General features: G+C 38.6%; 1 protein-coding gene across 8 annotated transcripts in view; it reads right to left on the bottom strand.

Annotated features, from left to right (window-relative positions):
* FREM1 (FRAS1 related extracellular matrix 1) overlaps positions 1 to 16,483 on the bottom strand; it is a 226,594-nt gene that overhangs the window by 188,932 nt on the left and 21,179 nt on the right. For 6 of the 8 annotated variants that reach the window (XR_009008576.1, XM_007176771.2, XM_057548003.1 and 3 more), the window contains exon 1: positions 7,648 to 7,951. The exons of 1 other annotated variant lie outside the window; for it this stretch is intronic. The gene's annotated coding sequence lies outside the window, so the exon portion shown is untranslated. Of the gene's footprint in view, positions 1 to 7,402; positions 7,454 to 7,647; positions 7,952 to 16,483 lie in introns of those variants that run through there. One more of the 8 variants, XM_007176772.2, reaches the window with a different exon arrangement.

The raw sequence follows: 16,483 nt of genomic DNA, 5'->3' as shown, positions 1-16,483 counted from the left end.
ATCTGTGCACTACATCCTCTACATGGATTTCTAGAGTCATTCCATTGTTGTGCTGAACTAGTTACTATGTCAATAGATTGTGATGAAAAATCCTTCATTAAATTAGCTTATTTTTCTTGTTATTTCCTTTTGATAGTCTTTTGGAAGTGGAATCATAAGATCAAAGGGTATAAAACTTATTTTGAGGCTCTTGATATGCATGCTACTTGGAAAGATGGTACTAATTTACACCCTAATTTTCACTCTGTGGAGAGAAAGTGTCCCTCAGGCTGTACCATCAAGGGCAAGATTGCAAAGATGAATCTTTGACTACCACACAAACTCATTAGAAGGTCTCCTTTCCTAGATTTTTCAACACTTCAATGTCTATCTGGCTGATAAAGGCCACATTTTGCAAACTGTGTTTTTCAAAATGCACATGTTGGAGACATTAAAAAGTTTTCCACATAAGTCTTCTATATCCAAATACATGTGAAGCACAGAATGCCAAAATCTTTTAAAGATTTACAATGCAATATGAGCTTACTAAAGGCTCTAAGAATTCCTGCAGAAAGAAACCTTTAAGCCCAAAGTTTGCAAACTTATAGAAAACCATTTTTTTAAATAAAGGACCCAGAAAGTTCAAAGGTAGTCCTTCTTGAGGAAGTTTCTCTGTCACCTCATCCTGAAGCCAAGCTCTAAATCCAGAGTGCACTATAAACTGATTTTTTTTTTAACATCTATAAAGCAGAAACTAAATTGATTTTTAAATGTGGGTTTATGTGGCTACAAGTTTTATTCTATTTTCTTTTGCTGCAGTAATGTCTAGAGAATTTGGAAGATCAGCTAACTAACGCCAGGAGGAGGCCTTGATGTGCTGGTATGGTGTTATAGGCTGAATTTTGTTCCCCCAAAATTCATATATTGAATTCCTAACCCCCAGTACCTCAGAATGTGACTATATTTAGAGATAGAGTCTGTAAGGAGGAAAATTAAAATTAAAATGAGGTCATTAGGGTGGGCACATCTAAGCACATTGTTATTGTGACTATTAACTACTAATCCTCATCAAACATTTTCTTTTCCCCTTTCCCATTATATACCTCGTCTTGACCAACTATCCTATCTCCTTAAAACGCTCTCTCTACCCACTCCTTCACCAGCCTTGTATTTCCTAAAAGGAGCCTTGATTTTGATTGCCACCAGTCCACTGAAATAGCTGTCTCAAAGGCTGCCAGTGACCTCCTAATAGTTACAGCAAATTGAACTTTTCTCCAACAATCCTCTCTGATCTCTATAGCGCCCAACAATGCGCTACACCCACACTTTCTGCACAATTTCTTCTCTCCTAGTTTATGGACTCAGTATACTCCCCACTTCTCCTTCTACCTCACCAATGCCTCTTTCTCTTTTATCTTCTCTTCCTTTTCTTTCCACCCTGTTTTCTCCTCTCTTGGTCACATTGTATCATTGAAAATACCATATTTTTAAAAAATCTGACCTCAACTGGCTTCTCACTACATATCTACTCCCATGGTCTTTGGCCATCACCTCTAGGCTTATGTAGCCCCAACCACAGCCCTCCCTCTCCCGTAACCTCAGTTACACATTCACGGTGACCTGCTTGACACTTCCCACCTGTAAGCCCCTGCTCATGTCTGCCCCCTGCCTGGAATGTCTTTGCTTCCATCCTTATTAAAATCTTTCTCACATATCAATGCCTTGTGAAATGCCTCCTCCAAGATGCCCTAAGACCTGATCATTCCATTTGGTTTCTGCTATTGCAGAAAAGTCACATTTTACTTAAACCCATCATGGGGCATTTATCATATCCTACATGATGGTGTGACTATGTGTTTTGAAGGCAGGAGGACAGAACTGTCTGTTGCATGTGATACACATTCAACACATGTAACAATAAATGAAATCAGCAATGATGGTTCAACTGTGCTTTTAGCATTCTTGTCAAAACAAGACTATCAACACACATTAACATCTTTGAGCTCTTCTCATTTATACCTGGACATTTCTGTGAGTAACATCTTGAGTGGTGCCCATAGCTCCATTTTTGGCTCCTTCTGGTTAAACAATTTTCCAAATTCCTAAACAAAGATATAGAAACAAGCTTATCCAATTCACAGACAGCAAAAATCCAGGAAGGTTAACTGTTACCACTGAGGGCATAATCAAGATCGACGTCCTGGATAATGGAGGTTGGAATGATGGGCTGAAGCCAGCAAGTTCACTTTCAACAAGCACAAACATATAAATTTACATTCCAAAAAATCAATTGCAAATGTATGGGAAAGAGAAGATTTACTTGGGCAGTAATTTATGAAAAAAAAAATTGTCTTCAAACACCTGCAGGAGGAGTGACTTTATCCTGTGGTTCCCATGTGCAGAAACAGGGAGGATGGGTGAATCTCAGCATCCCCTCAGAAAGAAATTTCCTTCAGAGCTGTCCAGTAATGGCGAGGGCTGAGGTATAGACACAGGAAGGGGTCTTTGTCTCAGGGAGGGAGTGTGGATTAGGTGCTTTCTGGGGTCCCTTTTAACTGTGAGACTGGATTTCCCTGTGTGCTTGTCCCCTGCCACCTCTCCAGCCTCTTCTCACACGACTCTCCTCCTTGCCACGGACAAGCTAGTCACTCAGGTCTTCGTTCCTTCCTTAAACTCGCGGCACTGCCCATTCTAGGCCTTTACATGTTTCATCCATGTTGTCCCATTTGCCATGAATGCCCTTTTCCCCTCTCCCGCCTACCACTCCATTTGGCTAAATTCTACCTATCCTTCAGGTCTCAACCTCCCAGACCAGTTTTAACTGCTTGCATAGAATCCTGCAATACCCCTTAGCCCATGTTGCACACCTACAAGCATTTAAATGTTTATTTGCAGTCATTTATACATGTCTGCCTTTGACCTTAGTCTGTAAGCTTCTTGAAGATGACAATCATGATTGTTCTGCTCACTCAAACATCTCCAGTCCTGGTCACAGGGCTTGGCACAGAGAAGATCAATACGTATCAGTTGAGAGACTGACTTACCCCAACGCAAACTTTGGACTTAAAAGAAAAACTGGTAGAAGAGTGAGAGACAGAGAGAGACAGAGACAGAGAGGGAGAGCAAGAGCTCACGCCACATGCTTGAATGGCTGTTTCTTTCCACTTGGTGATAGCACATAGGCTGACCATGGGGCAATTGCACAGTTTCAAAATCTCAAACAAATACTTTCCCCTGAGGTTAGGCCGCTTGCTACAGTGGAGAAAAATCCCAAGAGAAACAAAATGATTCTTCTCCTCAGATATTTATGTGAAATGTCTATACAAGTCTCCAGTTCTGAAGGGTCAGGAAGAAAAGGACAGAATGATATTCACATTGCCTTTGTTTTCTCCTTAACGAATCACTTTGGTAGTGTGTGAGCTCATGGATTTGTTTCATGCTTCTACTTAATCTGGAAGAAGGAATCAAGGAGAACGAGGCTGCTGCCCAGAGTTATAGGCCGAGGAAGTGGTGGATGGAGACCTATCCTGCCCAGCCCATGAGGTCTGGAAGAAAGCTCTATTTCCCATTTCCCTTTTCTTTTCACCTATAAATTGCCGGGCTCGCCACATGTTTGATTCTTTCCAGCCTTCACACCTGTTAGTCCTCTCCTAAAGAAGAAATATTTATTGAGAACTTATCATATGTCATGCAGCATGCTGGGTGCTTTCCAAATGTCTTTTAGCCCTTCCAAACACCTGGTGAGGTAAGTATCAATGTATTTGTTTTACTCCCAAGGAAACTAGTAAGTAATTTGGCCAACATCACAGAACCAAAGAACATCACAGCCTAGGGTTGGAATCCAGTTGAAATTTATTCAAAGGCCATTCTTTTTTCCTACTACACCACCCTCTGATTCCATATTTGGTAGGGCTCTCCTATCAACACTACCTTTTGGTTTCAAAACCATCACTAATGCCTATTTGACAAACTATTTCATCCTACCATGTTATAACAGAAGAGAAGATTTATATAGAACAGAACTAAAGCACTGCTCTTCTGTTTTTGCTGTGTTGTTTTTACGAGAAGAATCACTTTCACAGGAAAAAAAAAAGGGAAATCTAGGCAATGAACAGGATTTGATAGGAAACAACAACTTTTAAACATTTGGATGAATCCTCATCTGGGAATTCTGATCCTTTCTGAAATTATCCTAACTACTTAATGATTTTGGCTTATATCAATAATTTATAAGAATTATATCAATAATTATCAATAATTTATTAAGAATTTTTGTGCTAACAAGAAATGTAGACTTTGGAATGAAAATACCATGGCATTGAGTGTGACCTCATGAGGCAAAGCCCTGGTTTATTTATTGTAAGAGAAGGATTCAGGGAGCATCTATAAGGACTGAGCAGCTGATAACACTTGATAGGATGCAGAGATGGGATCCCAGGGAAGTAGACTGCGCCAATGGAAGGACTTGGAGCTTAGTGAGTCCTGGAGTGTTACCTGCCCCTGTCTCTAAGGAAGCCAGATAGGAAGGTTTCAAGGATAAAGTTGAGAGTGAAGAGTGACAAACAATCTTAGCAGCCTTTGATGATGCACCAAAGGAGTATTTTGACACCGTATCAGCAACTCCGGAAATAGGGAGGGGTAAAAGGGAAACCAAAGTCTATTTTGCCATTTCCATTAAGCTTACCAATGAGAAGCCAAGAACGTTTTGTCAAAAATATCCTAACTTTGCAAGATCCCTGTACTCTGTCCTCCAGTGAGCACTTTCCCATCCAAACACAGTATCTTCAGACAGCTGGAGGCTATGTTTGTCAGAAAAACACATAGATCACAGCTATATTTTGATATTCTTATCTTGATGGCCAAGTTTTAGAACCCTTTGAAATGTTGCCCCAGTCACTGCAGTAAGAGAAACTCTAGTACAGACAAAAGGCGAGATTTCATTAGGGAGTTGTTGTTTTTTTTTTTTCTCCAGCCCCTCAAAGGTTTCTGTTTGAGCCTCTCACCTAGTTGCACAAAAGCTATTAAATCACTTGAATGGAAGGGTCAGGGAGCAAGCTGTGCAAGTATGGAAGCCAGCAAACCCTGTTCAGACCACCCAGCTCTCCAAAGGGGGAGCAACACCAGATTCAGACAAGATAAGAGGCTGCCACCCCACGTAACCTGGCCCAGGGAAACAGCCTTCCGAGAGAGTTACAGGATCCCGTTGTGTGGAATGACTGTGTGCTCTGAAAGGTGGCATTTGTCTAACTCACTAGATCAGTGGTCTTGGTTCTTTGTGAGAGAAAAACAACTTAAAGGGTATTTAAAAAAAATTTTAAGAAAAGCTGTAAGCCAAATCTTTGGGCCTGCTGTCAAAGCAAACAGTGAAACTGAGCTATATCCATCAATGTCAGAATGTCAGAGATAGAAAGATACCAAAACTCACTGAATTCAACCCTTTTGTTATATTAACAGAGGAAGAGAAGGTTAGCAAGAATAGGTGATTCATCCAAGATTGGTTGGCAACACCTAAGATGTGAAACACCAGGAAGACAAAGAGTCTATCCATATTATACACACTGATCTTTCTAAGTCCTTGGCACTAGCACAGAGCCTGCCATGTAGCAGGCACCTACAAATATTTGGAATGAGGAGAGGGAAAAAAAGGAAGGGGCGCTGATGACCACATCCTATTTTCTTTTTACTATAAATATACAAGCCATTCAATGTCATTGGGGTTGGGGATGGAAGCTGAGTTCCTACTTTCATATGCTGTCAAATGAGGACCTCAACATGATGGAGGTATCATTTCCTATTTCTCCCGATCCTTGTGGGTTGGTCCAATCAAAACAAATTTCTAGGAATTAAACTGCTCCTGAACAGTCCCCAGAAATAATCCAGCTCAGTTCAGCCCAACTCAGCCCCAGGAGCACAGTATCCCCTGCGAGTTGATAAAGAATTAAGAATACCCTTGGGTTTAAAGTTTCCAAGACAAACATAGCTTATCCATGCGGAGTAGGTCAGACCACATAGCCACATGGAATTGGGGTACCTTTCCCTGACTCCCTTTCTCACTCATGGGAATGGAGAGGTAGGATGGAAAGGGGGAGCAAAGGAAAAAAAAAAAGATGAGTTTGGTGGGAGAGCTGGTTAAAAGTTCTGGTTTGCTGGCCAAGCGTGCCAAACCATGCTTCATATAACTTAAGTTCAACATCAGCTCAAACTCAAGTTTATTATTTAGGTATGAGGTTTAACATTAACCAAGGACGTGACAAGAATTTAATTGCCAAGGACGATGTAGAGCACTGCTCATCCAAGTGTGATCGCGCCTGCATCAGAATCACCTGGGTAAATTCTTGGCTCCACCCCAAGTCTAAACTCTTCTCGGGGTGTGGCCTAAGCACCTGCCTTACACCAAGCACCCAAGTGGTTCTTAGGTACACTGGGTTATGAGGATCTCTGATGGAGAGAAAGAGGAAAAGTAGTTAACATTTTCTTAGTGTTATGCTGAAGGCACTTGGATCAAATGAAGGCAGGGGACTAAGAAGCAAATCTTCAAGCTTTAACCGGAGCAGGGTATGGTGGTATCAGTTTTGCAGAGCAGAAACCTGAAAAGCATTTGGATCTCTAGCTCTGGTCTTTGAAACAGTCCTGAAAAGGTTAATCTCTCCAGCAAGATTCCCAGGCCATAAACTCCAACCAGCCCTCGGAAATGCTCTTCTGAAGCTTTATAATTCACACCACACAACAAGACTGCACACAATAATTAAAAAAAAAAAAAAATACAAAAACAGAAACAAAAATTAAATGCCTTGAAAATTATTTTGGGGATCCAGATGACAACTAAAAGAAACTATTTACTACAGCACCGAAGTCTCTGGACCAAATCCGAGGAATGAGAAGAAAGAGCTTAAAAATCAGTCAGAAACTTCAGAACAATATGATTTCGTTACCTCTCCACCACCGGCTCTCATCCCCATAAAAACAGAAACCATGCTTTAAAAAATATGTATCCAAATATAACTAAACTAAAGCAAAGGTATCCAAAAATCACCTCCTCCAAATTTCTATACCTTTATACCATGAGAATATTATCTATTTTGTTAATTTTGGCATCTTTTCTTTTTGCCATTTCATTTAGCTGAAAAGAAATATTCTGATTTGAGGGGGGGACAATTACAGAATATAAAAATGTTTTTTTCACTGGTGAGTGCTGCTGGGGATGGATTCAGAAGAGAGTTATACATTTGTGTTACATAATAAAGAGCCTCCCACTTGGGGCATATGGCTTTTTAACACCACAATTTGCCACCTTGGGAGTTTACATGAGAATTAAACTTTTGCAAGCAGACTCGAGTGAAGCTACCACACAGATAACCTCTGGGGCATTCTAGCAGAACATTCACAGTCAAGATGAGAGGAAATACATAAAGCAGATACTTACAGGTAGTGGTTTTCCTTGCCAAGCCAAAGAGCTAGAAACCATTGGCGCAGGCAGGCAGGGTAAGAGTTACTGACCCGGTAATCTCTGGTTTAAAGGGCTTTGAGAGGAAGGGGGAGGAAAAACAGCCCAGGGAGGGAAACAGAGCTGAAATTCCAGTCTTTCAGGTCAGCTGAGTTTTAGCTTTCTTTGTACTAAAAATCCATTAACCCACCCAACAAGAAAATAGAAAACTGAAGGTCACATACACACTCCACTGTCTTTGCTGGTCTTCTCCGGGGCTGCAGCTTCTGCGGCTTTGAAAACTTCCCGATTGCCAAGCTCAGGGCTCCCTGGGAGAAGGGCATGATCAAGGATGCCTGCAGCTGCTTGCAGGGAGCCCGACCTCCCTGGCAGAGAGCCAAGCTCTCCAGTCCCTTCTGCTGGCTGGGTCCGCAGGGACAAAGCTGAGCTTTCGTTAATAAGGTTGGTTGCGTCTCTTCCTAGTCTCTCCCCCGCTTCCTTTCTCACTATTAGTTCTGTACTAACTGCTCCGCCACTGGCTGAGCTGAAGCTGCCTCTCCCACCCTCAGTGCACAGGCACACGCGCTCACAGACACACACATGGGCACACACCCACACCCCATACACACAACCACCCAAACACACCACACACAGGCATCCACACGCGTGCACGCACACACACCCACATACAAATGAGTTCACAGGCATGCACACACGTGCGCACACCCTCACACCCTGTGCAAACACACATACACGTAGGTGCACACACACATTGCTCATATCCACCCACACTCATACTCACACAAGTTTTTTTCCAGAAACTTCAAACTCTTCCTGAACCTTTCTTGGAACAAATTCCCATCCTGAAAGATTTTTATTCAAATTCAGACAAGATGTCCAGCATTCAGAAGGGAGGAGAGAGGAGACCTGGCCCCTCTGAACTTTGGTCACAGCCTTTAAAGGAAAAGAGGAGATTCTAGGGGGCTGTTTTTAAGTACCACCTTAGTTCTTCAGTTTATAAGGCTTTTAATGTGTCTGGTTCTTTTTTAAAAATCCAGAAAAACTCTATTAATCTCATCTCATTTGCATATAGTTTATGACCCCACTGATTCAGCTCTATCACAGGTCAAGACATGTCCTCTCAGCAGAGATTCATTCAGTTAAACTGGGCAGGATTCCGTGGGTGGGTGAAAGTTTTGTTCCTTAACAACTGCATAATAAAATGCTTTCCTGTATTTCATCTCCACCAGAAAAAAAAAAAAAAATAATGGCATAGTATCTGGGCTAACTTTTAAACTGACCATAAATAGAGAAGTAGGAGTCTTATCTTGCTTTGGGGAAACTGTTTATATCGAGACACATGTGGCTATTTTAAACCTCAGCCAGAAGTACAAGGCACTGTAAATCCAATTCAGCCTAGACTGTGGTTTCCCTTAACAAGGTCACCACATACTGCCCTCTCTCTTGGAAAAAATGAGAGGAAGAGAAAAGAAAATAGAAAAGAAAGGGAAGCAGATTACGTGAAGAAGGACTAAAGCAAAAAAAAAAATGAAAAAGAATTCAAAAGGAGAGAGAAAACAATTATTTCATTTTAAAACATGCTTTATAGATACTTTAGCAATGAAAGGTACATATACACTTACTCAAAGTCACCAGAAATTTAAAATCTTCAAGAATCTCTTGATTCATTCCATTTGTTCGAAGAATAAATGGGTGAAACGTCTCCAAGAATCACTAGGTTCTTTATAAGTAAACAAACACTATTTACTAAACACACAAAATACAGTGACAGTGTATGATTCATGTACTGATCTTGAAAAAGAAAGAAATAAAGCCTTAATGATAACAGGAAACACAGTGTGACAGACAATCTTGTTTTCAGATTAAATTTAAAAATTTCCCAGCTTCTGAGAAGCAAGAAGAACTACAATCCTGCAGCCTGTGGAACAAAAACCACATTCACAGAAAGGTAGACAAGATGAAAAGGCAGAGGGGTATGTACCAGATGAAGGAACAAGATAAAACCCCAGAAAAACAACTAAATGAAGTGGAGATAGGCAATCTTCCAGAAAGAGAATTCAGAATAATGATAGTGAAGATGACCCAGGACCTCGGAAAAAGAATGGAGGCAAAGATGGGGAAGATGCAAGAGATGTTTAACAAAGATCTAGAAGAATTAAAGAACAAACAAGCAGAGATGAACAATACAATAACTGAAATGAAAAATACACTAGAAGGAATCAATATCAGAATAACTGAGGCAGAAGAACGGATAAGTGACCTGGAAGACAGAATGGTGGAATTCACTGCTGTGGAACAGAATAAAGAAAAAAGAATGAAAAGAAAGGAAGACAGCCTAAAAGACCTCTGGGACAACATTAAATGCAACAACATTCGCGTTATAGGGGTCCCAGAAGGAGAAGAGAGAGAGAAAGGACCCGAGAAAATATTTGAATAGATTATAGTCAAAAACTTCCCTAACATGGGAAAGGAAATAGCCACCCAAGTCCAGGAAGTGCAGAGAGTCCCATACAGGATAAACTGGGAGAAACACACCAAGACACACAGTAATCAAATTGGCAAAAATTAAAGACAAAGAAAAATTATTGAAAGCAGCAAGGGAAAAATGACAAATAACAGACAAGGGAACTCCCATAAGGTTAACAGCTGATTTCTCAGCAGAAACTCTACAAGCCAGAAGGGAGTGGCATGATATACTTAAAGTGAGGAAAGGGAAGAACCTACAACCAAGATTACTCTAGCCGGCAAGGATCTCTTTCAGATTTGATGGAGAAATCAAAAGCTTTACAGACAAGCAAAAGCTAAGAGAATTCAGCACCACCTAACCAGCTCTACAACAAATGCTAAAGGAACTTCTCTAAGTGGGAAACACAAGAAAAGAAAAGGACCTACAAAAACAAACCCAAAAGAATTAAGAAAATGGTCATAGGAACATACATATCGATAATTACCTTAAACGTGAATGGATTAAATGATCCAACCAAAAGACACAGGCTTGCTGAATGGATACAAAAACAAGACCCACATATATGCTGTCTACAAGAGACCCACTTCAGACCTAGGGACACATACAGACCGAAAGTGAGGGGATGGAAAAAGATATTCCATGAAAATGGAAATCAAAAGAAAGCTGGAGTAGCAATACTCATATCAGATAAAATAGACTTTAAAATAAAGAATGTTATAAGAGACAAGGAAGGACACTACATAATGATCAAGGGATCAATCCAAGAAGAAGATATAACAATTATAAATATATATGCACCCAACATAGGAGCACCTAAATACATAAGGCAACTGCTAACAGCTAAAAAAGAGGAAATCGACAGTAACACAATAATAGTGGGGGACTTTAACACCTCACTTACACCAATGGACAGGTCATCGAAAATGAAAATAAATAATGAAACAGAAGCTTTAAATGACACAATACACCAGATAGATTTAATTGATATTTATAGGACATTCCATCCAAAAACAGCAGACTGCACGTTCTTCTCAAGTGCACACGGAACATTCTCCAGGATAGATCACATCTTGGGTCACAAATCAAGCCTCACTAAATTTAAGAAAATTGAAATCATATCAAGCATCTTTTCTGACTACAACACTATGAGATTAGAAATCAATTACAGGGAAAAAAACATAAAAAACACAAACACATGGAGGCTAAACAATACGTTACTAAATAGCCAAGAGATCACTGAAGAAATCAAAGAGGAAATAAAAAAATACCTAGACACAAATGACAATGAAAACACGACGATCCAAAACCTATGGGATGCAGCAAAAGCAGTTCTAAGAAGGAAGTTTATAGCTATACAAGCCTACCTAAAGAAACAAAAATCTCAAGTAAACAATCTAACCTTACACCTAAAGGAACTAGAGAAAGAAGAACAAACAAAACCCAAAGTTAGCAGAAGGAAAGAAATCATAAAGATCAGAGTGGAAATAAATGAAATAGAAACAAAGAAAGCAATAGCAAAGATCAATAAAACTAAAAGCTGGTTCTTTGGGAAGATAAAGAAAATTGATAAACCATTAGCCAGACTGATCAGGAAAAAGAGGGAGAAGACTCAAATCAATAAAATTAGAAATGAAAAAGGAGAAGTTACAACAGACACTGCAGAAATACAAAGCATCCTAAGAGACTACTACAAGCAACTCTATGCCAATCAAATGGACAACCTGGAAGAAATGGACAAATTCTTAGAAAGGTATAACCTTCCAAGACTGAACCAGGAAGAAATAGAAAATATGAACAGACCAATCACAAGTAATGAAATTGAAACTGTGATTAAAAATCTTCCAACAAACAAAAGTCCAGGACCAGATGGCTTCACAGGTGAATTCTATCAAACATTTAGAGAAGAGCTAACACCTATCCTTCTCAAACTCTTCCAAAAAATGGCAGAGGAAGGAACACTCCCAAACTCATTCTATGAGGCCACCATCACCCTGATACCAAAACCAGACAAAGATACAGAAAAAAAGAAAATTACAGACCAATATCACTGATGAATATAGATGCAAAAATCCTCAACAAAATACTAGCAAACAAAGTCCAACAACACATTAAAAGGATCATACACCATGATCAAGTGGGATTTATCCCAGGGATGCAAGGATTCTTCAATATACGCAAATCAATCAATGTGATACACCATATTAACAAACTGAAGAATAAAAACCATATGATCATCTCAATAGATGCAGAAAAAGCTTTTGACAAAATTCAACACCCATTTATGATAAAAACTCTCCAGAAAGTGGGCATAGAGGGAACCTACCTCAACATAATAAAGGCCGTATATGACAAACCCACAGCAAACATCATTCTCAACGGTGAAAAACTGAAAGCATTTCCTCTAAGATCAGGAACAAGACAAGGATGTCCACTCTCACCACTATTATTCAACTTAGTTTTGGAAGTCCTAGCTATGGCAATCAGAGAAGAAAAAGAAATAAAAGGAATACAAATTGGAAAAGAAGTAAAACTGTCACTGTTTGCAGATGACATGATACTATACATAGAGAATCCTAAAGATGCCACCAGAAAACGACTAGAGCTAATCAATGAATTCGGTAAAGTAGCAGGATACAAAATTAATGCACAGAAATCTCTTGAATTCCTATACACTAATGATGAAAAATCTGAAAGTGAAATTAAGAAAACACTCCCATTTACCATTGCAACAAAAAGAATAAAATACCTAGGAATAAACCTACCTAAGGAGACAAAAGACCTGAATGCAGAAAACTATAAGACACTGATGAAAGAAATTAAAGGTGTTACCAACAGATGGAGAGATATACCATGTTCTTAGATTGGAAGAATCAATATTGTGAAAATGACTATACTACCCAAAGCAATCTACAGATTCAGTGCAATCCCTATCAAAGTACCAATGGCATTTTTTACAGAACTAGAACAGAAAATCTTAAAATTTGTATGGAGACACAAAAGACCCCGAATAGCCAAAGCAGTCTTGAGGGAAAAAAACAGAGCTGGAGGAATCAGACTCCCTGACTTCAGACTATACTACAAACCTACAGTCATCAAGACAATATGGTACTGACACAAAAACAGAAATACAGATCAATGGAACAGGATAGAAAGCCCAGAGATAAACCCATGCACCTATAGTCAACTAATCTATGACAAAGGAGGCAAGGATATACAATGGAGAAAAGACAGTCTCTTCAATAAGTGGTACTGGGAAAACTGGACAGCTACATGTCAAAGAATGAAATTAGAACACTCCCTAACACCATACACAAAAATAAACTCAAAATGGATTAGAGACCTAAATGTAAGGCCAGGCACCATAAAACTCTTAGAGGAAAACATAGGAAGAACACTCTTTGACATAAATCACAGCAAGATATTTTTTGATCCATCTCCTAGAGTAATGGAAATAAAAACAAAAATAAACAAATGGGACCTAATGAAACTTAAAAGCTTTTGCACAGCAAAGGAAACCATAAACAAGGTGAAAAGACAACCGTCAGAATGGGAGAAAATATTTGCAAACTAATCAACAGACAAAGGATTAATCTCCAAAATATATAAACAGCTCATTCAGCTCAGTATTAAAAAAAAACAAACAACCCAATCCAAAAATGGGCAGACCACCTAAATAGACATTTCTCCAAAGAAGACATGCAGATGGCCAAGAGGCACATGAAAAGCTGCTCAACATCACTAATTGTTAGAGAAATGCAAATCAAAACTACAATGAGGTATCACCTCACACCAGTTAGAATGGGTATCATCAGAAAATCTACAAACAACAAATGCTGGAGAGGGTGTGGAGAAAAGGGAACCCTCTTGCACTGTTGGTGGGAATGGAAATTGATACAACCACTATGGAGACAGTATGGAGGTTCCTTAAGAAACTAAAAATAGAACTACCATACGACCCAGCAATCCCACTACTGGGCATATACCCAGAGAAAACCATAATTCAAAAAGACACATGCACCCCAATGTTCATTGCAGCACTATTTACAATAGCCAGGTCATAGAAGCAACCTAAAGCCCATCGACAGACGAATGGATAAAAAAGATGTGGTACATACATACAATGGAATATTACTCAGCCATAAAAACGAACGAAGTTGGGTCATTTGTAAAGACGTGGATGCATCTAGAGACTGTCATACAGAGTGAAGTAAGTCAGAAAGAGAAAAACAAATATCGTATATTAACACATATATGTGGAACCTAGAAAATGGTAGAGATGAACCGGTTTGCAGAGCAGAAATTGAGACACAGAAGTAGAGAAAATACGTATGGACACCAAGGGGGGAAAGCTGCGGGGGGTTGGGGGTGGTGGGATGAATTGGGAGATTGGAATGGACATGTATACACTGATGTGTATAAAATGGATGACTAATGAGAACCTGCTGTATAAAAAAATAAATTTAATTAAATTAAAAAAAATAGAACTAACATGTCATGGGGTAAGGAAGTTAATTATCTAAAGTTCAGCATAGCTTTAATTTCTTTTCTTCCAAGTAAAATTCTATTTTATTTATTTCAAAATGTTATTATAGTATGTTAATTTTTGTTCTATCTATCCTTTTATCTGCAAATAAATATTCTATGTCTAGAATAAAGCTAAAAAAAAAATTTCCCAGCTTGTGAATATCTCACCTGAAAAGAAATGAAGATGATTCTAGACGCTGTTAGTTGAGACACAAAACTCTTTTGATAAAGGAATGATAGTAGGTAGTTGCGTTGATGTGCTTCTTCTAACATCTCGGCTAAATAAAGTTTATGGATTCATCTAGAATCAGAAATAAATGTTTCATGCCACTTCTATGGGGAAAAATACCTTCAGCATTCTAAGCAAAAAAACCCCCAAAACTTAAATTGCAACATATTTCAAAATATCTGCAAGAAATGTAATTTTCATTAAGTTAATTATATACATGATGCTTGGCCTAACTTTGTGCTGAACATATTCTAGAATAAACAGAGCTAGACTTAGGTTAGCCCAAATATCTTGAAATCTGCAGTACCTGCTTATATAAATACAGTCTTTCTCTTATATCTTCCATAGATGGATAGGGGCTGTTGAAATAATACAATTATCAACTTTACTAAAGTAATCTTTAAACAAGTTGAAATGCAAAGCCAGAATATTTTAAAAGAGCTAGCCATAGAAACAACAAAGAATTCTTCCCCTAAAAGCATGTGCTGTTGAACTTAGTGCTGAAATAAAACACATTTTAAAGAAATCATTCTATTTCTAACCTTAGGGTTGACGTGATATGAAAAACATAAAATGTCATGTGTTGGAGATGACCATACCTTTTTGGATTGTAAACATGAATGATTTTTGTTGAACTGCTGTAGAATATAGCATTCTGTAAGGAGCACAGCCAACACCTTCACCAAAAGCCCATATAAAAATATCAGGAGTGTGTCTATTAAATGTTGTTGATGGCACCAAGCACAGAGGTGTTATCCAACACATTGTGAAGATGGTTTTCTACTGAATCTATAAAACCCGAAGGCTATGGGAAGAAACGCTGAAACAAAAAAGACTATTGGCCGGGAGTGGAAGGGCTCACACTTCAAATAGATCAACTTAAAACAAATAAGTAAACATGGTAAATCAACTATACTCCAATAAAAAAAATTTTTTTTAAGTAAATGAAATTAAAGATCAACACCCCTGTGTACCAAAAAAGAACAGAAACACAACCCAGCGAGTGTGTTTAGAGATAGAGACTTGCAGACCTCAAAGTTCAGGGTGGCTAGGGGATAACAGGGAATGAAACAAACCCCAGCAAGGAAGGAAGAAGAGCCATGCACTCTGCTTGAAATTTGAGAAGTATAGACCAAGATCACTTTTTTAAACATAAGTGCAAAATTCTAAATAACACATTTGCAAATCTAATCTACCTATGTGTTTTTAAATATACTGTACCCAAATAGGGTTTATTTCAGGATTGCAAGGATGGTTCAAAAATAAAAACATCTAGCAGTTTAATATATTGAAGGAGATAAAAAGCCATCTGATCATCTTTATAAATGCAGAAAAGTGGTATTCAGTAAAAGTCAACACTGATTCACTAAACACACAAACAAAAAAACACTATTAGCCAGCTAAGAATAGAATGGAAATCTTTTTACCAAATCAAAGACCTCTATCAGAAATTTCATCCTTAATGGTAAATTTTTAGTAACCACTAAAGAGGGAAGAGGACAAAAATGCCTGCTATAATGCCCACAGTTCAACATTGGATAGGAGACCCTAGCCAATACAATAAGTCAAGAAAAAAAAAAAAAAAATGAGGCATGAGGATTGGAAAGGAAGAAAATAAACCTTTTATTTCTAAAACTTTTTCTTAAAAAAGACTTTATTTTTAAAAAATCTAAAAGATATTTATAAAAGATTTCTAAAAGGATCTCCTTATAAAATATATTAAAGAAATCTTCTGAATGAGGGTACTGGAAGAGAGTGTCCTGACAGGAGAGACACTGAAGGGACAGCCTTTTCCAAATACACACATGTACACACTCAGCAGTACAGCTGTTAATAACAA

Source organism: Balaenoptera acutorostrata, chromosome 6 (genome assembly GCF_949987535.1).
Source record: "Balaenoptera acutorostrata chromosome 6, mBalAcu1.1, whole genome shotgun sequence".
Taxonomy (NCBI): Eukaryota; Metazoa; Chordata; class Mammalia; order Artiodactyla; family Balaenopteridae; genus Balaenoptera; species Balaenoptera acutorostrata.
This window is presented reverse-complemented; position numbering and strand designations above follow the sequence as displayed.